General features: G+C 31.0%; 1 protein-coding gene across 1 annotated transcript in view; it reads right to left on the bottom strand.

Moving 5' to 3' along the window:
* The window catches only part of LOC114339971 (uncharacterized), a 1,137,809-nt gene extending 1,135,112 nt beyond the window's left edge, over positions 1-2,697 (bottom strand). Inside the window, exon 1 of the mRNA XM_050651968.1 lies at positions 2,621-2,697. The gene's annotated coding sequence lies outside the window, so the exon portion shown is untranslated. The remainder of the gene's footprint in view (positions 1-2,620) is intronic.
* Between the last annotated feature and the right edge of the window lie 24,048 nt (positions 2,698-26,745).

Here is a 26,745-nt window from a genome sequence, read left to right as displayed (position 1 = left end):
GCCATGTTATGACTGCCATTATAGCTTTTGCCAATGCCAATTAAATTTAAAAAACAAATATCTAATAAACCCGCGAAAAAAAAGTTATTTCTAAATTTAAAGATTACAAAGAAAAATAAAAAATAAAATAATAAAAAAATGTGCCTGTCGCTAAATGATATTAAATATGTAAGTATATGCAAAATTAAGAAACAGTTTATAGTACAATAAACGGTACAAATAAAACAATAAAATAAAAAAAATAAAATTTTGCAATAAAATTTCTAATATACTGCGCATAATTGTTAAAATCCAATACAATAATATGGACAATAAATTAGGCCTAAAAAATGGACTAAAAGTGGCCATACCAAAAAATATTCAGACAAAAATTAAATTAATTGATAAAGGATAAGATAGCAGACGAAGAACTGTATTAGAAATAACAGTAAATATTATTTAAAAACCTAATAATTACCTATTGTATTATATGTATTTTCATTAGTTAGGTGCTATAATATATAGGGCAAATAATGGAAAAGATTTAAAAATTTAAATTGATAAATTACAAAAATAACAAACAGTATTAAATTTCTAATCAATAAATATCCAAAATGAAAATAAAAATCACAAAAGAGTCACAAAATTTGCTTATTGGAAATGATTAGAAAACAAATATTTTACAAATATAAAAATCAAATAAAAAGGAAATAAACTGTATTTATAGAGTTATATATATTATTAGGGACGTTTTTAGTTCATATCTACGTAAAAACTTTTATTCTTTTGTATTTTTCGAAAAGTTTTTAAAAATCGTCTTTTCTGCTATATGATCCATTAACTTCACGTAAAATTCACAAACTTGAATCACCAGAATATAATAAACATTTTATAAACACAATAAAATCTGAGAGAAATTTCTCGCGCGCAGGTTACCCTTCCGACCGCCCATTGAAGTCTCCGAGCATCTCCCGATATCACTAGATTTCTTCCGATATCACTGAGAACAAACGAGATAGCAGACTATATTAAAGATTTCAGTAAATAATGTTTAAAAAACTATTTACTAACATATTTTTGGTTAATTTGGAAGCTATAATAGCGCACATAAGTTCTAGCGACAAGTTTTAAAAATTCAAATGAAATAATACCAATAATAGTGTCAACAAGCTTGACAACCAATAAATTAATGTCAATAATGAAAATAAATATCAGAAAGTCACAAAATTTGCTTGTCGCAAAGTGTTATTTACATTAAAGTGGGACTATTGTCGTATACTGACCATGTTTTATCCCTATCTTATCTTTAGAAATATATTTTATACTTTAGTTTTATATCACTGTTTTCTATTATAATTTTTTACGGTAGATTAATAATATATGTTTAGTTATATTTTTATATGAGTGCTTGTTCAGAAAACGTTATCAAGTTGTGACTGGGTGTACTTATACCATTTGGCAAAATGCCCGCGAAAATAAAAGTTATTTTTAAATTTAAAAATTAAAGAGAGAAATAATTCATACAATAAAAGTAATAGGGAACACTGAAAATTAAGGGAAAATGTGCATCTTGATAAATAATATAACAGATATATGTGCCGAATTAGCAAAAACGTTTTGGTGCAATGAACGGTACAATTAAACAATAAAATAAAACATGTAAAAATTCTGCAATAAAATTTATAATATGATGAGCGTGATTTTTTAAATCCAATACATTAATATTGACAATAAATTGGGCCTAAACATTGAATCAAAAGGTTCATACCAAAAAATTTTCAGACACAAATTAAATTAATTGATAAAGAATAAGATAGCAGATGAAGAACTGTATTAAAATTACAATAAATATTGTATAAAAAAATAATTACCTATATAATACGTTTTTGCAAAATTTAGGGGCTGTATACGAGTATATAGGCCAGATACTGTACCAAGATTTAAAAATTTAAATGGATAAATACTAAAAATGACAAATAGTATTAGATTGCTAATCAATAAAAATCCAAAATGAAAATAAAAATCACAAAAGAGTCTTATCGGAAATTTAAAAAATAAATATTTTACAAATATAAAAAGCACATAAAAAAGGATATAAACTGTATTTTTATAGAGCTATAGTAGGGCCTAGTATAACCTATAGTTATAATTGCAGCCCTAGGCCTACAAGCCGTTGAGCTTAATAAATATAATAATAGGGATCGCTTTATTTCATGTATAATATGTAAAACTTGTATTCTTCTGTATTTTTCGAAAAAATTTGAAAAATCATCTTTTTACTAATAACTTCACGTAACATTCACAAACTTGTATCACCAGAATATAATAAACATTTTTTGTAAACAAAATAAAAAATTCGAGAGAAATTTCTCGCGTGCAGGTTTCCCTTTCGACCGCCCATTGAAGTCTCCGAGCATCTTCCGATATCACTAGATTTATTCATAATTTGACCATAATCACTTTCTATTCGCATCACATCGAAGTAATCCCGAGGCTTCCTTGTCGCCAAATGACAATAGCACTATGCGACACGACAAGACAGAAGGGCGTGGAAGCCGGGGAGGGCGCGAATAGGTCATCAACATTATCAGTCACGAAACTATGAGAAGGACATTAAGAAAAGGAGAAAAGTACTACTCACCGGTAAAGGAGCACGAGGGGAAGAAAGCACAGAGGAGAAGTGGCCGTACTGAGATCTGCTGGTCGACTGAATGTAGACGCACGCCTTCTTGTAAAACTCACGCGCCAACGGTACCATTACCAAAGAATCAGTTTCTCTAGGTCAGGAGGTATTCCGGAGTATCATTTGATTGTTGGTGGTGCGACGTGAATGTTTGACGATAGTTTTGGCAATTACGATAGGCAAGGTTATGTACGCCCGCTACAGGAATTTCGAACAGTGATTTTGGTGCAGTGATTTATGCTGTGGATCATTTATAAAAATTATTACTTAATTAATTATGAATATATAAATGCAGCCTACTACATTACACAGAAAAAATAATATAATAAATTAAGAAAATGAAACAAATTCCTGCCACATTTGGCAAATTATGTCAAGACTTTAACAACCGAAAAATTATAAATATATTCTCAAAAACCCTGTTACCAAATAGTGTTACCACATAGTGGTGTAGGGCCCCAATACATTATAATTTAAAATCAATTTAATATTAATATCAAACTTAATCTCATTTGTAAACCTATACGAATAATCTACTAGATTATATTTTATTTACAAATTTGACCCGTTCCTTCCTAGTCTGGCCAGCATCTTTACTTCTATCCATGTTGTTCCCCATTTTTTTAACATGTTTCGTAGGATGCTATCGTATGTTTGTCGTTTTTGCGTATTTGCTTGCCAAAATTCTCAATTATCTGAAGATCACTCCACCAAATGAGTTGCTTTGTTCTATATATTCTAACGTTGAATATATTCTCAAATATTCTCTTATTTGAGTGTTCCGCAGTCTTATCTCTTTTGGTAACTCTACAAACACATCTCAGACATTTCATTTCTATTTATCTTTCTATCTATTGCTCTTCATTTGCTCAAAGTTGAACGTAGCCGTCCCACTTATTTTTTTACTTCTCTCGGTTCAGAGCTAATCCTCTCCAGCTGATCCCTGAGTATCTCTTTAGGTTGGGTTTTAGGTTTTATGTTATTTCATTTGTACTACCTGTATTTTACTCCTTTCTCGTTCTTTTAGGATCTACAACTCGCACCCAATTATTAAAACAGGTCTATATATTGACTTGAACACCTCAGTTTTTGTTTTTCTTGTAATTTCATTTTTATTTATGAATTTATTGTTCTATATATATTATAGGTTGATCGTTTTTTGAATTTTATTATCATTAGCTCTCTTCTGCGCTTAGTTGTCCTCTAATGATACTCCTAACTATTGCGAGGTTTGTGCTTGATCTACATTGACTTCTTAGAGTTTATCTTTTGTTCGTCTTGATTTTATCTTATTACTATAATTTTTGTGTTATTTTTATTAATTGACATTCCATACTTTTGTCGTATATCATTCAACATTTCTATATTTCTTTGTAACTGTTTCCCATTTTTGGCCAATATGACGACGTCGTTGGCAAATTGTTCTTCTGAAATGTCTACGCTGCTTAAATTTCTATAATTTACATGCATTATTGTCACTTTTACGTTAAATTCTTTAATTGTCTCATCCATGTAGGTCTATTATAGAATAATAGTGCTGCACTTAATCCTCCTGATTTTCTCAGAGCTTGCTGTAGTAAATGGTTTTGATGTTACTTTTGGCTAGTGACATAATTCATATGGTTTTTGTATATGTAATTAATTACCCTTGGCTTTCATTTTGTTACTAATACCTCTCTTCTCTAATATGTCCCATAATTTTTACCTTGGTCTTTAGCCCAGTAAATGAACGGGAAATTCGGCGATACCGTGTAATTTTCAGGGGCAACTCGGAATTGCATGAACATTTGGATTTAGGTTCTACTTACCCTCCACTTCAAAGTTGAAATTGTACCGTTGGTTGCTTTTACTTGGGGGGTGATAGTCACCCCTTCTCGGGGGTGAAAAAACATACGTTCAAGGTATGACCGAAAATGGATAAACTGACTGATTTCAAGCAACTTTTGTTCTATAGAGTTTTTTACGTAAGTCAATACTTTTAGAGTTATTTGCCATTGAAAATGTTGATTTTTCGACAAAAAAACTATGTTTTCAAACCGTTTTTCGCAAATAACTCAAAAAGTAAATATTTTATCGAAAAAAATACCCTTAGCAAAATTGTAGTTTATTATAAAAATCCCAAAAAAATGGTGTATCAGTAAAGTCTATCAATCAAATAAAAACAAATTTGAAGCTCATGAAAAATACGTTCTTATTCGTCTAATTCCAAATCGAATATTTCAAGGTGAAATCACCGAAAAATTAAGCACTTTTCGTGAAAAACCCATTTAAACTTTTTTGAAGTGTTTCTCAACAGCTTTAATTTAACTGTTAACAAAAGTTTTAGCATTAAAAATGAGCGAGTTGCGCTCAAAATAAAATTGACCCACTTTTTTTTGTAAAAAATCATGAAATTCTCGCCGTGTTTAGCTCACCAAATGAAATTAATCGCTACCGCTTTACAAAGAATTTACTTACCTATATATTTTTTATATGATCTGTCAGTCTTACCGGTTTAAAGTGTTTATTTTTGAAAGGGTTATAATTGAGAAAGCTTGAATAGGTCACTAATCATAAGTGTATGCAAATTTTGAACAGCCATATCTTAACCAATTTTTGTCTTACGGAGAAACAAAATAAACTAGCATATTTATAATAGCAAAACCTACATTTTTTTACTCGTTAAGATTTTTCTTATCACTAATACTTTTTAATTTATTTTGAAAAAATTAAATTTTTAGAAAATTTGTTTTTACTATAACACCAAATGTTTTCAAAAATAAGCAGTTCAAACCAATCAAACTTACAGATCATATAAAAAATACACATACAGTTAAAATAGATAGTAAAGCCAAACGACGAATTTCATTTAGGGTGCTAAATAGAGGGAGGTTTTCACTATTTTTTTTACCAAAAAAAATGGGCCAAATTTTTTTTTGTATAACTAGTTTATTTTTGATGTTGGAAACTTTTGTAAAAAACAAATAATAAGCTTTTTGTCGATACTTTAAAAATGTTAATAAGGTTTTCCCGAAAAACGCTTCTTTCTTCGGTGATTTCGCGTTGAAGTATTCGATTTGGAATTAGGCGAATAAGAACGTATTTTTCATGAGCTACAACTTTGCTTCTACTCAATTTGTAGACTTTACTGGTAAACCATTTTTTCGTTTTTTTATAGGCTACACTTTTGCTAAAAATATTTTTTCGATAAAATATTTACTTTTTGAGTCATTTGCGAAAAACGGTCTGAAAACGTAGTTTTTTTGTCAAAAAATCAACATTTTAAATCGCGAGTAACTCGAAAAGTATTGACTTACGTAAAAAACTTTATAGAACAAAAGGTGCTTAAAATAAGTCAATTTATCCATTTCCTTATTTTAAACACCCGTTTTTCACCCCGCCAGAAGGGGTAAATGTCGCCCCCCAAGTAAAAGCAACCAACGGCACAAATTCAACTTTGAAGTGGAGGGTAAGTAGAACCTAAATCCAAATTTTCATGCAATTCGGAGTTGCCCCTGGAAATTACACTCCAAAACGGTCATTTATTGGGCTACTTGCCGTAAATCGTTTTTTGTCGTAAATTTTTGTCCTGCTGCTGATATTTTTCTATTACTTGTTTGATGGTAAATAATTATATTATCATGGGTTTTTCTGACTTTTATAACTCTATTCTATGATTCCTCAAGTGTGCTGTCAATTCTTTTGTTCAATATATATTTTATATATTTTGGTGGAAGTACGTGAGACTCATTTTGGCAACAACGGTGTACAATGTTTAGGAATTTACAAATACAGTGACTTTGGTGCAGTGATTTATGGTGTGGATTATTTACAAAAATTATTACTTAATTAATTATTATTACATATATAAAAACTGCCTACTACATTACACAGAAAAAAATATATAAATTAAGAATATTAATCAAACTCATGCCACATTTGGCAATAGTGATATGTCAAGACTTTTATGTTTTTACAACAACCGAAAGTTAGTAAGTACATTTGCAAAATCCCTTTTACCACATATGGTAGGGGAGCAAAGTATGCTAAATTTTCCGTCAGTCGAGCATTATGAGGACCTATTGGGTTGTGGATATTGGGTCCTAAAACCAAAAAAAGTTACGTAAAATTTTTCATTTTAGTGGGGACTTGTCCATTTTTAATTTAATTTTCCATTTCCAACAATCGTCTTTTCCGTTTATAGCGCCATCTATCAATAATTCGAAAAAATATCTTGAATAAAAATTGCTTATTTTTACGTAAAGAATCCAAATCCGTAATAAAAATTTGGGGTCCCATTTAAGATTTTAAAGTAACCCCCCACCCCACCTCCGTGGGGTGTCGTGTTTGGTACCATTCGATCCATTTTTCAAAAAAATTTTGGAAAGTGTATTTTGCAGTTTTTCGATCAGATGTTCATTTTGCGGAATATCGCGGGGTTTGTAATTAAAATTTTAAATTTACACCCACTCCTCTCCGTATGGGAGATAATGTTTAGTACCATTCGATAGATTTTTGAAAAATATTATAGACGTATTTTTTAGTTTTTCGATCTGACGTTCATTTCGTGAAATATTCGCTTTTTTTTTAAATTTTTGACTCACCCATTTCCTTACGACCCGCTCAAATCGTCAGATTTTTTAAATATGCACTTTTTTGCATGTTCTTAACTTACGTTATCTTAATCTGACAAATTCGAGAATTTTTAAGGATATTTTTTTCGGGCCCCCCTTAACGAACTTCCCTGTGTTAAGAATTAATATATGGTAGAGGTATATCTGCAGGATACAAGGTTTCTCCCCATATGATAATCTGACTCGCTCAAGTAACTGCAAAAATCCCCGCTTGGGCTCCCCTAGCAATAGTAGTGTAGGTACATTATAATTCAAAACCAATTCAATATTAATATCAAACTTAATCTTATTTGTAAACTTATACAAATAGTGTACTTATATTAATATTAAATACACATTTCACCCACTTCTTTTTATTTCTGGTCAGCAGCCTGGCTTCTGTCTATAGTGTTCCCCCTTTTTTAATTTGTTTCCTAGGGTCCTATCCCTTGTTTGTCGTTTTTGCGTATTTGCCTGCCAAACATCCTTAACCGGTTTTTATTTTCCATTTTCTTGAGGTGACTCCACAAACTAAGTTGCCTTTTTTCTATATACATAATATGCTAATGTTGAAACTATTCCCAAATATTCTCTTATTTATGTGTTCTGTATTTTCTTTTGATAACTTTGCAAACTCTTCTTAGTTATACGGCCTGTATTTTATTCTTTTTTCGCGCTGTTAGAATCCACAACTTGAAATCAAAGGTTAATACAGGCCTATTCATTGAATTGACACATTAATTTTTGTTTCTCCTTTTATTTCTTGTTTAATTATGATTTTGTTTTTCATTGGATAATTAGTTATAGGTTCAATGTTAGTCGAATTATATTATTACAATCTCTTTCCTGTCTTCCTTTGTCTTCTAATTCTACTCCTAAGTATTGGAAGGTTTATGTTTGTTCTGTACATACTTTTTCTATTTTTATGTTTACCTTTTCTTCTTCTTCATTTTATCCTATTTTCATAACTTCTGTTATATTTTTATCATTTTTGGCATTTCATCTTTTTTAATACTTCATTCCATTTTTCTAAATTTTTTGTTTCTCATTCTAGACCAATATGACGACGTAGTCTGCGAATGATCCTTCTGAAATGTCTACTCATCTTAAATTTCTGTAATCCACATGCCTATTTTTCACTTTTACGTTACATTCTTTAACTATCCCTTCCACGTGTATTATAAATAGTGTTGGACATAATTCTCGTTTTTGTCTCAGAATCTCGTGTGTAATAACTGGTTTTGATGTTCTTTTTTGCCTAACGACATAAATCATATTCCTGTTGTTAATCTTCTTAATTACCTTTATTATTTTGTTAGTAATATCTCTCTTCTTTAATATTTCCCATAATTTCTGCGTTTGTACCGTATCAAAAGCCATTTCAAGCATTATGTATTACGCCAGATACATATTTTGTTCCTGTTGCTGATATTTTTCTCTTATTTGTTTGGTGGTAAATATATAATTATGGGGGCTTCTGCTTTTCTGACTCCACTTCCTCAGGTATACTGACAATTTTCCCAATTATTTTTTTGTTCAATATTTGTTCATATATATTGGTGGAAGTAATTAAAATTAATTTTGAAAATTACGATAGACAAGGTTATGTATGCAGGTTACATGAATTTTGAACAGTGGTTTTGGTGCAGTGATTTATGCTGTGAATTATTTACAAAAATGATTACTTAATTAATTAATATTATATAAATACTACCTACTACGTTACACAGAAAAAATATAAAATAATAAATTAAAACAATTAATCAAACTCACACCACATTTGGCAATAATATTATGTCAACACTTTCATGTTTTTAAAACAACCGAAAAATATAAATACAGGGTGTAACAAAAATACAGGTCATAAATTAAATCACATATTCTGGGACCAAAAATAGTTCGAATGAACCTAACTTACCTTAGTACAAATATGCACATAAAATAAGTTACAGCTCTTTGAAATTACAAAATAACAATCGATTTTTTCGAATATATCGAAAACTATTGGAGAATTTTTTATTGAAAATGAACATGTGGCATTCTTAGGGCAGGGATATCTTAAAGAAAAATTATAGTGAAATTTGTGAACCCCATAAAAATTTTATGGGGATTTTGTGCCTTTAAACCCCCCCCCCCCCAAACTTTTGTGTACGTTTCAATTAAATTATTATTGTGGTACCATTAGTTAAATTCAATATTATTAAAACTTTTTTGCCTCTTAGAATTTTTTCGACAATGCAGTTTTATCGAGTTGAGGCTTATTTTTCAATATGTTTACATATTTAATTCATTTTTGCTTTATAACAATGTAAAAAACTGGCAGGGCAAAACTTTAGATCAAGTAGTAGAATCTGCAGATAATATAAATAGTTGTAAGGTATGTCAAGTGCAGTTACCGTTAGTAAAGGAAGATAGATTACATCCATCTCTGGAAGTTCAACTTTCATTTACAGTATCAAGTTTTAGACAAACAGATAAGTTAGTTGGTAATAGATTTAATTTTAAAAAAGCAAATTTTGATTTGATGTGTGATTTGATGAGAAATATGACGTGGGAAGCTGTAACAGAGGAAATAGAGGTAGATAAAGCTCTAGATATCTTTTACTCAAAAGTACTTAATATATTTGAAGGATCTGTACCACAATATAATATTTACAAGAATTATTCTAATTTTCCGAAATGGTTTACGCCTGATATCAAAAAGTTGCTCAAACAAAAAAAATAATAATTTTAGAAAGTAAAGACATGTTTCAATTTATTTTAACAATCAATTTATAGAGACCAGAAAAAAACTGAAATCATTAATTAACATAGAGCACAGGAAATATATACGGCAAATTGAGGAAAATATAGAAAATGAGTTTAACAATTTCTGGAATTTCATTAATAATAAGAATTCTAAGTCTAATCAAACAGAAATATTTTATTTTGGGGGTAAAGAAATAAATCAGAGTGATACTGCTAATGAGTTTGCGAAATATTTTGAATCTGTTTATTCTACCGACATTTCCAGCTATAACACTAATTTTACAAATATAATTAGTAATAACAATGTTTTGAATTTACCATCAATAACAAGCGTAGATTATGATAATGCAGTCAAAAAGCTGAAACCAAAGAAAGCTGCCGGTATAGATGGCATCCCCCCGTATATTTTAAAGGCATGCCAAGAGTGGTTAAAGTTACCATTATTACATATTTTTAATCTAATAATAACTTATTCAAAATTTCCAGAAAAATGGAAACTATCTTCAATTACTCCAATATTTAAAGCGGGTAACAAAAGAGATATTGAAAATTATAGAGGAGTCGCTATTATGTGTGCTCCATCAAAAATTTTCGAACAAATATTGCATGCTCATGTATATAATCACGTCAAAAATAGTATTAATGATCATCAACATGGTTTTATGTCGGGTCGCTCGATAAACACAAGTTTTATTTCATTCACCGAGTCTGCAAACAATGCGTTAGAAAAACAATTGCAATTGGATGTAGTGTATACGGATTTCGAAAAAGCCTTTGATAAAGTAAAACACGATGTTCTTTTAAGAAAGTTATGTAATTTTGGCTTATCTGATAATCTAATAAAGTTATTTAAAAGTTATTTGCAGAATAGGAGTTTTGTTGTAAAACACAATGGAAATACTTCTGGTAAATTTAAGGCTAACTCGGGAGTACCACAAGGGTCTAATCTTGGACCACTTTTGTTCTTAATGTTTATAAATGATTTAGCAAACGTCATCCAGTATTCAGATTACTTATTATTTGCAGATGATTTTAAGTTATTCAAAATAATTCAAACTGTTAGGGATTGCGTAATGATTCAAAGGGATATTGAGAACATTTTATTATGGGGTGACAATAATAAGATCAAATTCAATATAAATAAGTGCTACGTTATGTCTATTACCCGTAAAAGAGAACCAATAGTATTTGATTATTTAATAGGACTGAATGTTTTAAAAAGGACCAGTGCGGTCAAGGATTTGGGTTTGATTTATAATAATCAACTGTCATTTGCTACACATATTGGTAAAGCTGCAAAACGAGCGAACCGTATGCTGGGTTTTATATGTCGACAAACTTGCGATTTTACTAGTATTAAGGGTATAAAAATATTATATAATACTTTATTTAGACCAATATTAGAATTTGCTTCCATTATTTGGGGACAACAACCTCAAGTACATTTAGAGGCACTAGAAAAAGTTCAGAATAAGTTTCTTCGTTATTTGTATTTCAAAAGACATCATCGATGGCCTGATTATGGAACCATAAGATCAACCATGCTAAGGGAAGAATTTGAAGTTTTGTCTTTGACTAGTAGGCGCAAATTTGTAATGGCAATGATTTTATATAAAATAATTAATAATATTTCAGGTACAATTGATTTACGAATGCGGATACCATTTAATGTTCCTCGAAAAGCAACGAGATATCAGTTGTTGTTTGGAAAAATAAGAACATCTGTTTGCTCTCCTCTAGAGGCCATGTTGAAACTAGCGAACAATATAAATTTAGTAAAAAACATTGATTTTACAATGTCAGTTGGTTGCTATAGACGTATAGTGCAAGAGCACTTTAAACTAGTAGATGGATAATAGATATCATTAGTCTAGCTGTTTTTGTGTTAAAGTCTTCTATATCTGCCTATCAATAGTTGTGCTAATGACTGTATAATATATTAGTTATATTTGTTATATAAAGTTTAGGATTATAACTGTCCATGTAAAAAGGTTTTAGGACCTGTTTGGATTTTTATAAATAAATAAATAAATAAATAAAAATTTTATGGGGGTTTTGTTATTTTAAACACATCAGATGTTTGTGTACGTTCCAATTAAAATATTACTGCGATACCATTAGTTAAACACAGTGTTTTTAAAACTTTTTTGCCTCTTTGTGTTTTTCCGAAAAGGCACCTTTTATCGAGATGTGACTTCTTTTTTAATATGGTTCAAAATATCCCTAAAAATGTAAATCATAAATAAATGTTAATATTATTACCAAGTCTCCATAATCGTACTTAACCATATACAAATATATGTGGTGGATTTGACAAATATTCGAAATATCTCGATAAAAACTGACTTTTCGAAAAAGTACTAGGAAGCAAAAAAGTTTTAAAAACATTATGTTTAGCTAATGGTACTACAATAATACACTGGTCAACAAAAGAAAAAAAATTGTTTGTTTCATATGATTTTTTTATGTTTCTATCTCAAATTGGCGCAGATTTTTTAAATACGGCAATTATTTTTCTCTAACAGCTTTTGTTTTTAAGTTATAGCTAACTACCCTCATTAATTATTTTTACTTAGATTTTTGTTATCTATTGGTCACTAAAACAAATTTTGTCGTCGTTTTAGATATTCGTTTAAGATTTTAAATGTTATTTGGGTTGTCTATGCGCACAACCGTTTTTGTCAACAGCACAGCGTGGATTGGCAACACTGTTAGTTACTATTAGTATCAAAAAAGTGTGCGTAGAGTCCGGCGTCATTATTGTTGTTAATTTTGTAATAGTCTTGTCGTGCATGTGTTTGTTTTTCCGACTACCGTACCCGGCAAACTTCAACAATATGGCTTCCTCTAGAAGATGTTGTCTGCTTAATCCAGACTATTTTTGCTATATTTGTGGTGAATATATATTTAAACAATATCGAAAACCTATATCGGACTTTGTGAAAACTGCGTACCATCAATATTTTAATATAAAATTGTGTAATCAAGACAAGCCATGGGCTCCTCATATTGTGTGCCAAAAATGTGTGGTATGTCTACGGTTGTGATCCAATGGAAAAAGAGATGCAGTAATGTTCGTAACACCCATGATTTGGCGAGAATCTCGAAACCATCATGACGACTGCTACTTCTGCGTTGTGAAAATAAATGGAATTAACCCTGGAAATCGAAGCAAGTGGTCATATCCTAACTTACCTTCTGCTCAACGACCTCAATTAAAATCACGAGAAGTACAACCCAGCACATTTAAATCTTCTGATGATCCAAATCTCTGTGAAACCGAACGAAATACATCAAGTGAAGACTCTGATCCAGACTACAAATGTAGCCTTTCAGAGCCTCAACCATTTAATCAGAAAGAACTAAATGACTTAATAAGAGATCTGAACTTACCGAAAGAAGCTTCTGAAATTTTAGCATCTCGTTTAAAAGAAAAGAATTTGCTTACTCCGGAAACCAAAATTACATTTTATCGTACCCGAGAAAAAAATTTGTTGCCGTATTTTTCTGAGGAGAAGGATTTAGTTTTTTGTAACGATGTTGGTGGTATTTTGCAACAGATAGGTTTAAAAAAGTACCAACCTAGTGATTGGCGTCTTTTCATAGACAGCAGCAAAAGAAGTTTAAAGTGTGTTTTACTTCATAACGGTAACAATTACGGATCCATACCTATTGCACATTCGATGACTTTAAAAGAAGCATACGCAAATATTTCTAAGGTTATGGAAAAAATTAAGTATGAAGAACACAAATGGGTTATTTGTGTTCTTAAAATGGTTAACTTCCTTTTAGGTCAACAAGGGGGGTACACAAAGTTCCCTTGTTTCATGTGTCTCTGGGACAGTCGTGACAAACAACATCACTGGTCACAAAAAGTTTGGCCAGAGCGGGAAGAGCTGAAAGTTGGTACAAAAAATATTATAAACGTGCCTTTAGTTAGCCGAGACCGCATCATACTTCCACCACTTCATATTAAACTCGGCATAATGAAACAGTTTGTGAAGGCGCTTGACAAAAGTGGCGAATGTTTCAATTTTCTTTCACGCAAGTTTCCAGGATTAAGTACAGAAAAATTGAAAGCTGGTATTTTTGATGGGTCACAGATTAGACAACTCGTGAAAGATCCTAATTTTGTCGAATCAATGACTGAAGTCGAATCCAAAGCTTGGAATTCATTCGTTTCGGTTATGAGTAATTTCTTAGGCAATAAGAAATCCGACGACTATGTCGAGCTGTTGCTGAAGTTGTTCATTCAAGAAAATCGTATAAAAGATCATTTGATAGTGTTCAATAAAGATTTTGTTGACTTATATATTAATTTTTTGCATTTATTTTGTCAAAATTATAAAACTGTATATTTCAAAAAGTAAAGCTGTTAGAAATCTTAAAGAATTTTTTTCATAGTCAGGCCCATAGAAATACCCAAGAAGAGAAAAAAAATAAGGGAACAAGTATTGTGTATAATTTAATTGGAACGTACACAAAAGTTTGGGGGGTTTAAAGGAACAAAACCCCCATAAAATTTTTATGGGTTGTCCAAATTTCACTATAATTTTTTCTTAAGATGCTACTGTCATAAGATTGCCATATGTTCATTTTCAATAAAAAATCTCCAATGGTTTTCGATACATTCGAAAAAATCGATTTTCATTTTGTAACTTAAAAGGGGTGTAACTGTTTTTATGTGCACATTTATACTAAGGTAAGTTAGGTTCAATTGAATAATTTTTGGTCCCAGAATATGTGATTAAATTTATGACCTGTATTTTTGTAACACCCTGTATATTTGCAAAAATCTTGTTACCACATAATTTTGTAACACTCTGGTGGTGTAGGCTCAATATTTTTTTAAGTCTAGCTTACATTCTCCTTATTTCCATTCCTTCTTACTTCTAGCCAGCGTCGTTGATTTTGTTATTCCCATTTTTACGATGATATTGAGTTGGGTACTATCCCATGTTTGTCGTATTCTACCTTTTTTCTTTCTTCTTTACGTTTATTCTTGTCAAAATTTCTTTTATCGGTTTCCTATTCTCCATTCTTTGAAGATGACCGCACCAACTGATTATCTTTTTTGCTTTATATTCTAATGTTAAATCTATTGACAAATTATCTTCTCTTATTTTTGAGTACTTCGTAGTGTTTATTTATTCGTAACTCGCCGAAATACTGTAATTTACCCTTCTCTCGTTCTTTTAGATTCCACCACTGGCAACCAAAAGTCAACACGGGCCTGTATATCTACGTGACATATTAATTTTTGTTTTTATTATTTCATTTTTTTTTATGAATTTATTATTCATCGCATAGTATATAGGTTCATCGTTTTTTGAATTATATTTTTACTCTCTGTCTTCCGCTGTCTTCTAATTCTACTCCTAAAACTTGAAAGGTTTGTGCTTGTTCGACATTTACTTCTTCTTTCATTATGTTTATCTTTTCTTCTTTTTCATTTTATCCTATCACCATAATTATACATTACCTATATTAAATAAGCAAATTTGCTACAGCTGGCGCCGCTTCTCGCATCCTAATTTCGTTTTCTATTTTCTGTCAAAGCAATCTTCAGTTTTTAGATCTCTGCCGTTCATTGCATCTTCGACATCGTCTCTACAGGATCGTCTTGGTCTACCTCGTTTTCGTCCAGTGGGTGGTTGCAGTTGTTGCATTTTTCCAAATGGAATGGTGGAAGCCAAATTTCTATAACCCACATGCATTTTTTTTCACATTTACGTTACATTCATTGATATCTCATCCATGTATATTATAAATAATGTTGGACCTATTCCTCTTTCTTGTCTTAGACCTTCCTTTGTAGTAAATGCTTTTGATGTTCTTTTTTGACTGATGACACAGTTAATACTGGTGTCGTAAATGTTCTTAATTACCCTTATCATGCTGTTACTAATACCGGTTTTCAACCGGTTCTTGTAGTTGTAACGGAAACTCACATAACTAATGATATTGTTGAAGCTGAATACCAGATAAAAGGTTACAAATTGTTCTGTAAATTATTCCACTAGCAGACACACTGGAGGGGTAATCTGTTATGTACGTAGTCATATTATTTACCGTGAATTCAAACAAGTTTCAATTCAAATGGAGTATTGGTGCACACTTCTTAAAGTAACGATTGGTCAAACGCATTTAATTATTGGTGGTGTATATAGATCACCAAATGGATCTAGTGCTGTATTTTTTTATTTTCTTCAAGAATTATTTGAGTTAGAAGAAATGTGTACAAATGACATTGTAATGTTGGGAGATTTTAATGTAAATGTGTTAAATGTTTCTGTAGTCGGGACTAAACTCTTAAATATTATTCAAGCAGCTGGATGTAAACAAATTGTTAAAATACCAACACGAATTACTGCAAACTCCAGAACTCTAATAGATGTAATTATCACAAATTGCAAACTTCAAGAAACTGACCGAACTTTTCCGAAATTTACTGATCACGACATTATTGGTACGTCCATTAATATTTGTGCAAAAAAGAATTTAAAAATGGTATCTTCAAGATATATTACGCCTGAGAAAATTGAAGCAATTAACGTTGATTTAATTGGAAAAGATTAGAATTATTCCTCTAGCAATGTTGACGTTTTGTATGAATACTTTTAAATAATATCAGAAGCAGTTTGGATAAGATAGCACCAACCCAACATAAATTCTGTTCTGATAGTAGTTATTGGATTGATGAAGAAGTACGAAATTTACAAAGAGAAAGAGACATCTGTTTTTCAACATTTCGGTATACGAATAATCCATTAGATTTTCAACGGTACAAACGGAAGAGGAATGAAGTTGTTACTTTAATTAGAAGAAAGGAAAAAATATTTTACGAGCAAAAAATTGATCAATGTCGCTATGACAGTAAAAGAATGTGGAGTAATTTAAAAGAAATTGTAAATAGTAGTAATAATACATAGAATTTTAGCATATTAGATAGTAGGTTAAATGTTACTAAAGACCTAAATAAATTTTACTTTGATAGTATTGAGGGGATTGCTCAAAATATTCCTAGATCCTCAAATTTTTGTGAAATACAGCTTGATATTGTTTCTAAGATTGATCCTTTTCCCATCATTACACTTGGTAAATTGCATAAAGTGGTAAGTAGTTTAAAAAATAAAGCAACTGGTGACGATATTCTGACAGTGTCACTGTTGAAAGGGATATCTTCAGTGGTTGGTTACCCATTGTTAAACATAGTTAATACCTGCCTGCAAGCAGGGGTTCTGCCGTCAGTATTAAAATGTAGTACCATAATACCTGTACCAAAAATAAGTAAACCACAGGCGTTTGAAGATTTTAGGCCGATTAATTTACTTCCGATAATCGAAAAAATCATTGAATTATTAGTTTATGATCAATTATTTAACTATTTAAATGAATATAATTTGCTGTTTGTAAATCAATCTGGTTTTAGATGTAAGCACTCTACTTAAACTGCATGCCAGTTAGTATGTAACACATGGAAGAAAGATATAGATGACGGTAAAATAGTAATTAATGTCTTTGTAGATTTAAAAAGGGCTTTTGAAACAATAGACAGGCAGATGTTATTAACGAAATGCAAAAATGCAAAAATTACGGAATAACTGGAGTTGTGTTCAAATGGCTAGAAAATTATCTAAACGGTAGATGTCAAAAAACTAAAGTAAATAATAATATTTCAGACGAAATAGGTACTATATATGGAGTTCCCCAAGGAAGCGTTCTTGGACCATTATTATTTATTTTATATATAAATGATCTACATCTCTATCTTAAAAATTCATTTGTAAATCTGTTTGCAGATGATACATTAATTTCTGTCTCTGGACAAGATTTTAATAATTTAGTTCAAACAATAAATGATGAATTAGATATTCTTAATAATTGGTTGATGGCAAATAAATTGAAACTAAATGCTCAAAAAACTAATTGTATGATTTTGGGTACTAAGATAAATTGTTCTAAATTTAATCAAGGAAATTTTAGTATTAAAATAGGTGAAGATATAATAAGTTATGTAGATGAAATTAAATATCTTGGAATTTTATTTGATCCACAGTTAAATTTTACCAAACATATAAATTTTCGGTGTAAAAAAATTGGTAAAAAAATCGGTTACTTCTCTAGAATATCTAAAGGGCTTTCCCGATGGTCTAGGAAGGTTGTGTATAATACAATAATATTTCCGCATTTTAATTATTGTATGTCACTGTTTATTTCATGTTCAAATGAACAGGTTTATCGTTTGCAGTTGCTTCAAAATAAAGCTATGAGAATTGTCCTTGGATGTAGCAAGTATACCTCTATAAACTTTATGCTGGAAACATTAAATTTTTAGATGTTAATCAGCTTATTACTGAGTCATGTTTGGTGTTAATATTTAAAATTAGTAACAAGCAAGCTCCTCAATACTTCAATAATTATGTTTAAAAGATCACTTTTGTTAGGTCTGTATAATTTAAGATTTGATAATTATCATATTGAAAGGTTCAATACAAGTGCCATGGAAAAAACTCTTTTTGTTGAAGGACTAAGAATATATAAAATTCTACCATCTAGCATAAAAGATTCACCAGTCTTCAAAAGTAGGTTAAAAAAATTGTATTTTAGGAATTAGTTGATTTTTCGTTTTTAAGTTATAGTTATTTAAATATATGTAAATGTTTATTTTTAATGTAATAGCTAAAAAGCTAAATAAATCCTATTATTATTATTATTATTATTATTATTATTATTTCTTGTTTCATATTACCATTATTTACCATAATTTCTGCCTTGGTGCCGTCTCAAAAGATTTTTCGTGAAATATTGGCCATATACTTTTTTTATGTTGCTGATATTTTGTATTATTTGTTTAGTGGTAAATATAATGGTAAATATAATGGGTGTTTCTCCCTATTCTGAATCCGCTTTGTGATTCCTTAAGTGGGTTGCCAATTTTTCCTGTTATTCTGTTGTTCAGTATTTTTTTTTATACATTCTCGTGGCAGTACTTAAGATTCATTTGGACAATTACGATAGGCAAGGTTCTGTACGACCGCTACAGGCTTTTCGAACAACGATATTGGTGCAATAATTTATGCCGTGGATCTTTTACTAAAACTATTAATTGATTAATTAGTATTATGTAAATACTGCCTACTACATTACACAGAAGACATATAAAATAATAAATTAAGAAAATTAAACAAACTCGTGCCACATTTGGCAATAATATTATGTCACGACTTCTATATTTTTAAAATTACCATAAATTAATTATAAAAAGATAAAATCTAGTTTCCAAAATTATTTTTTTTACCCGTAGAATGAATACTGCTAGATTAGGAAAATTATAGATTAATTTTTTATTTGGATTAAATAGTTTTTATCTTCCTATCTACTTAATTCCTTGCTCTGAAGTTCCGCTGAGAAGTACCTATGTTATATTCCTTTAACCTTATCTACTTTTTATTTCGTAATCCATTATTAGTCATTCAGTATCTTGAAACATCAGTAGTCAGAAGGGGACATAACGACTTTGCTGTCACTTTTACTGTATTCGCATACATAAAGGGTTTTCTTTCTTATTTAAGGCGTTATATCTATTCACAATTTACAGTTTAAAAAAGTTATAATTACCTTGTTCTCATTAAATTATATACATACTCGTAATTGTCAAGCGATTCTGTAGCTAGACTATTTTCAAGACTACAACCAAATAAGATTGATTTAATCAAAAATGAATAACCATTTTCAATTTCGTTGCAACACTAAACTACAGCCGCATCATTATTCCAGTTCAATTAGAGAGTGCAGCAAGCACCTCTACCGGTTTCGAAACTAATTAGCCTCTCATCAGGAGGCACATATGCTGCTCTCTCTGCTAACAAAAAACTAAGTTTTCAATCTAATAGCACATAAAACAACATCCAAAAATGTTATTCTATATCCCACCAGACCAAAAACAATGGGAACCTTCTCTGATAACATCTCCGAGGCTTCTACAGTTTGCAAGCCCTAACGGATGCTGAGACTAAGGAAGATAAGGGAATTTTACAATTTATAATTCACGTCCCATCTGCTCAGCGCAGTAAAGTTCCAACGAGAATGGTTCCCTTCGTACTCCAATAGGAGTAAACATGTAAATCAAAAATAAATAACCATTTTCAATTTCGTTGCAACACGAAATTACAGCCGTTTTTTTTTAAGGTTGATTTATTTTGTTTGATTGGTTTATAATATGTAATGCGCATTATAGGAAAAAATATAAAAAATTTAATAGACGAACGTATAGTCCTGTCGCCAGGGGGGGGGGTACAACGGCCTCCTTAATTCAGATGGACTCACCCAAGTTTTTTTTATGTATTTTGACCCGTAGGACAGGAACTTTTTGGGTAACAGTTGATCCGGATGTCGATAATATTGTTATAAACAAAGAACTTGAGGAATTACATAACAGCGATTTTTCGGAAAACAAAACATTTTTTTGTATTTTTTGGGTGATTCTCAGCAAAAAAGGGTCCTATAAGTTTTTTCGTAGGATGCATAGTTTTCGAGAGAAACGCGGTTGAACTTTAAAAAAATCGAGAAAGTGCCATTTTTGAAAGCGAACAACTTTTGATTAAAAAATAAAATAGCAATTCTGCTTACTGCATTTGAAAGTTCAAGTCAAATTCTATCGGTTTTGATTATATTCATTGCTAAAAATTAAGTTTTTATTTGTTAAACAAAGCCATAAACACATAGTGTTTCCCGTGCCCAATGCATGCGTTTTAATGTACGTAATCTACGTATAAATTGTCTGTATGCGCGCCTACTCGTTGGATTTCAAATGAGAAATGCATTAAAAACATTATTTAATCACTATGTAAAACAGCATGCTAAAACGGCTTCAACAGATACCACGTCAACAACCCACATCAAAATTTGTAAAGATTTGAAAACAGAAGCGTACAGATTCACCTGAAGATAATGGCAAACCCACTGGAGCTCCTTAAATATACCTTGACGTGCAATCCAGCCCTCAGTATACATATAAGCCACTTTACACTGGCCCCACAGGACTCTCTAGACAAGACCTTAGAATTATAAGAAGAATCCGTATAGGACACACCAAACTTACTCACGGCTTCCTGATGTCATCAGATATCCGGCCTATCTGTCTAACATGCCAGTGCCAACTTACCGTGAACCACATTATTACCGAATGTCATCAGTTCAGTGTAGTAAGACAACCGCTCAAACTCAAACCGCAGCTATGTGACATTTTAAGTGATACCAACCAGTTAGACAGAGTTCTTCAGTTTTTAAAAAAAATATCATTGTATCATAAACTTTAATTTGTTTTTATGACATAACTTGTTATTGCTCTTTAATTATACCTCTTGTAATCTTGTTTGTAATCATCCCGTGCGAGTGGCCATAGTTGCCGAGCACGTTAATGTAAATAAAAAAAATCACTATGTGTTTATAGCTTTGTTTAACAATAAAAAAATTAATTTTTAGCAATGAAAGTAATCAAAACCGATAGAATTTGACTTGAACTTTTAAATGCGGTAAGCAGAATTGCTATTAGGTCTGGATTCCGCGTATGAAAAAAAAGGTAATTAATAACAAGCTGAAAATATGTTAATAGCTTAATGGTGTCTAGTCGGACAAACTTTGATATATGGGAACACTGGAACAGGGGCAGTTTTAATTGTTGAACAGGTTAAAAATTTGGAACGGTCAGACCACGAAAACGGCACATTTATTTTGTCCGACAGAACAGACTTAAACTCTCCGAACAGAGGTTAAACTCTCATGCAAAAATCAGACTGCTATTTATCACCAAATGGGCGTTTTAATGAGTGGAACATGTAGAATATGTCAAATGACAGGAATTATGACAGGTGATAAATAGCAGTCTGATTTTTGAATGAGAGTTTAATCTCTGTTCGGAGAGTTAGAGTCTGTTCTGTCGGACAAAATAAATGTGCCGTTTCCGTGGTCTGACCGTTCCAAATTTTTAACCTGTTCCACAATTAAAACTTCCCCTGTTCCAGTGTTCCCATATATTAAAGTTTGTCCGACTAGACACCCTTAAGCTATTAACAAATTTTCAGCTTGCTATTAATCAACTCTTTTTTCATACGCGGGATCCAGACCTATATTTTATTTTTCAATAAAAAGTTATTCAGGTTCAAAAATTGCAAGTTTTCGATTTTTTGAAAGTTCAACCGCGTTTATGTCGAAAACTATGCATCATACGAAAAAACTTGTATAAACATTTTTTGCTTAGAATGACCCAAAAAGTACAAAAAAATGTTGTGTTTTGCGAAGAATCGCTGTTATGTGATTCCTCAAGTTCTTTGTTTATAACAATCTTATCGACATCCGGCTTGACTGTTGCCCAAAAATTCGTATTCTACTGGTCAAAATACATAAAAAAACTTGGGTAAGTCCATCTGAATTAAGGAGGCCGTTGTACCCGCACTGGCGACAGGACTACTACTAAATTTCAATAAAAGTAACTATAGACCAATTTTTTTGTACCTTATCGTTTGGAAAACTGTTGATCCTAATGTATTGTGTAACATATTAATCAGATGTAAAACAAGTAAGATAAGAAAGAAACAAATTTCGTTTGCAAGAAAGGGCCAGGCTGGTCACCCACGAATATGCACTTTCAAATTTATAGTACAAACATTTTCACTACATAGGTTTCCGATTCATGTATGAAGATATTACGTTTTTATGGTAGGCACCCTCTTGATCCCTATGCAGTTTATATTCAGAATTCTGGTCCCAAAAAGAACACAATCTGTTAAAAAGAACACTTTCTTGTCCCCTTTTTAGTAGAACATCCAAATTACGTGGTGCACCACATGTAACAGACCAAAATAAGCTAGTTGCTACCATGATGAGGCTTACATCAAGAAGTACGTATAAACTAGCTACATTCGAACATTCAAACAAGTAAATGAAGCCAACAATTACCTGAAATTTTATTCAACTGTAACTGAGCCTTACCTACGGAATTGACAGAAATATAATATATGTTACTAATCCGGCCAATAACGTTATTGACCGGTCAATATCGACAATGGCCGGTTGAATTGGTCATTGTCGACAATGGCCGGATATTAACCATATTTTCCATTATTGTCCATAGAAACTGGACATTGATGATTATTTTAAATTCTTGATAACATTTATATCATTTCCCGGCCAATGTCGACAATGCCCATTGTTAATCGGTCAATGTTGAAATTTTGACTAAAATATAGGATATGTGTAGGTTTACTATTTTTTACTTCATGTGTGTATATTGTGTCTTGTTTTCGTGCTGAAATTACTCGTAAATTTATTTAATAATTGTCATCATGAATATAAACGATGTGCGCACTCGTTTTAATAATTATATAAACTTAATAGTCAAGTCAAAACGTTCTGACAATAAATCATTTTTAAACTGTGACGAATACAATAGTCGAATAAGTGAAATTAAAGAAGCGACAAATATTTTGAGAACACTGGGTGCTAAAATAATCAACAAAGCACTATAGAATGGTTTGTAAATATGACGTAATTACATTAAGTGGTAAAGAGCGAATGATTATGCCAGTTGACGAAAACACAGAGTCTAAAGTATTATATTATGCTACAACTGAAGAATTGTTTAATATCACTTATAATGCACACTTAGCAATTGGGCATGGTGGACGCAATCGTGTGGTTTCCGAAATAAATAAATTTTATTGTAATGTAACTGAAAAATCAATAATGATTTATCTACGACTTTGTATGCAGTTTCAGAAAAAGAGTAGTAACCCAAGAAAAGGTTTTTTTCGAAGCCATATTTATATATAAAAATATTATTATTTCCTTGTTTGTATTTGTGAGTATGTTACCCATATTATGCTAAATAAAGACGTTTTATTTGTTTTTCATAACTACTTATATTTCTGCAACTACTTTCAGAAACATCTTAGTATCTCATTGTAAACACTTCTGACTTCACTTGACTTACACCGATTGACTTCTGAGGCATCGATTTATCAACATTGGAATTTTGCTTCTGGCCACTGTCATTATTGACCGGTTATTGATGAAAAATCTAATTTTACGTTAAGTTTTTACAACATTCGCCAATAGCTAAGGTTATTGTCGTTAATAACCATAAAGAAATGCCCTTTACGACAATGCCCGGACATTAACGTCAATGTCCAATTTACATTATTGACCGTAACATATATATTTTGTAGTTACGAACCCAACACTACGTAACATGTAGAATTGTTGCATAAACATACAGAATAATCGGATTTTGATGTATCCTACATTGCAGAAAAAACATCCGCGCTAATATCTTTCCAGCCAAAGCTGGCTGTTACCTACAACCATCAAGACGAGTACATTTAAACCTCGATTTTGTTTTGAACTATGTTGTAATAACAATATCTGTTGACCTTAACAATATCAATGGGTGGTTACACACAGCTTCTACGAAAATTATTTTTTAATCATTTCTTTTAGGACGATTTCCGGAGTGGTATTCAAAACGTCAATATTTTTAAGTAATATTGTAATTTTAATTATAACCAAACTGTGGCTAATTTCATATAAACATAATTCTTAAGTTTATATTGACTAATTTTTTTTTAGATTTTTTTTTACTGAAATTATCGTGTCTTGACAGCTATGGCCATTATTGACACAGGTACAAAAACGTATTGAGACATAATGGGAGGACAAAAATATTACATTATTTGAGATCATTTTTTGAGATAAATACAGTAGATTTGGTAAAAATACAGTTGTTACAATCTTTGTTGTTTTTTAAGGAACAATGTTACAATATTTTTTATATACGATGGTCTAATCTGCAATCTTTTAGAAAGTCTATTAGAACACTGTACACATTTGGCGAACTAAGTTCATACTCTGGGATAATTAGCAAAATACAAGGAAAAGTTATTTACCAGCAATTTTATTGCTGGAATCGAATCTTATGATTCTATATATTAATTAATAATATAGGTATGCAAAGCCCGCAGATAGTGCGCTATTTTTTTTATAAACAAAATGCCGGCCGAAAATGGTGTTTTTTTTCAATTTTTGCTCTATAACTCCAAAGATTTTAATTTTACACCAAAAACACCCAAATACAATTCACTGTAATTAAATTCTGCATAGAGACAGGTTTTTTCCGATTTACTTCGACGAAAATTTTCCCTGGAAAATGCGGGTTTTTCCAACAAAATTTTTAAATAAAATTTTAGATAAGTAATTGTTTATCAATAATTAAATAACATGGTTATATAAAAGCTCTTTTCGTACAGATTATAATTCCAGAAGCCGGTGGAAATTGAATGAACAGTTTGGCAATAGTTGAATTGTTAATTAAAAATTTACGGTCGCTATAATAACTACAATAATTATTATACATAAGAATAACTATGATTCTTCTATAAAAAGGCACTGTACCTATCCAATGTATTTTACAGATATGAAATTGGATTATTTAAGAGGCCTCAGGAATATTTTAGAATTATAAACAATTTTTTGGCTTATAAACAAATAGAATATCTCGGGAAATATTAAATTAAATCACGAAAACGGTATTTGAAAAAAAGCGACAGGACACTTCCTTTAAAAGAAAAAACGTTAATAATAATATCGTATGGCATTTCTGCCGGGAGATCCTTTCGGACAGTTCCGGCGCCATTTACATCTTTAACCCTGTTTCAAATAACTATTGCCGATGTACACTAGTCCAGGGGGACCGACGGCTTTACGTGCTCTCCGAGGCACGGTGAGACGGCTCGTGTCATTATTGGAAATTAAAATGGTTTGTCTTTGGCAGGGCTCGAACCCATGTGCACTGGCGTAAGAGGCCAGCGAATATGCCGTTACTCCAAGGCCGCTCACAGAAGAAAGAAAGAAAAAACGTTTAATTCTGATAAGTGGTTCCTGTAAAACAACCGATCAAAGTTGACCGGCATTATCATAATTTTCTAACCATCACCTTTATTTTGTCTTCTTTCTCCAGTTTTCATATGTTTAAAATACTCATAACTCATAACATATATTATTATAGTAAAAACTATCGATATTATGAGTGAAAATTTCCAAAAATTGCCTATATTTGAATTGTAAAAGAGAGTCAAAAAAATTCTTTTACATATTCGTATCTTGCTAATATCAACAGATATTGCATTAGTCATAACTTTCGTGTTTGTGTAGTAATTTTGACCTCTCATTAATTAGGGAGGTTTCAAAATATACACCTGTCACTAAATTTAGATATTAATGTTTTATAATTATTGGACATAACAATTTTTCATTGCGCTCCTCCTTCCAGTTGACAATTTTTTATGTTAATATTTTTAGTTATTTGTGCATATCCCACGCGTTTCTATTGTTTAAATAAAATTATATAAATTAGTACACCATATTTTATTTAAAAATTATTAGGAAATTACAACTAATTGACAAAATTAATATTTATATATTTTATGAGGGTGTGATGTCACGGTCTGTGACATCATATGTGTCTGTAATGACAAATATATTGAGAGTTTTACTATTTTGGCAGACGCGACGTTTACCCACGGTTATTAGACATTACTACGGTTGCCTAAATCGACTAACCAATGAACATTAAGGGTGAAATTACGTCACGAGAGTTTACTGTCATTTGAATCGTAATATGATTTTTTTCGAATCCTGAGAAAACCAAGTATTTTAGAAAAATTTAAACGCAGGATGCAAGATTAC

This window comes from Diabrotica virgifera, chromosome 5 (genome assembly GCF_917563875.1).
Source record: "Diabrotica virgifera virgifera chromosome 5, PGI_DIABVI_V3a".
NCBI classification, from domain to species: Eukaryota; Metazoa; Arthropoda; class Insecta; order Coleoptera; family Chrysomelidae; genus Diabrotica; species Diabrotica virgifera.
The sequence above is the reverse complement of the archived record's forward strand: the minus strand, read 5'-3'. Positions and strand labels throughout refer to the sequence as shown.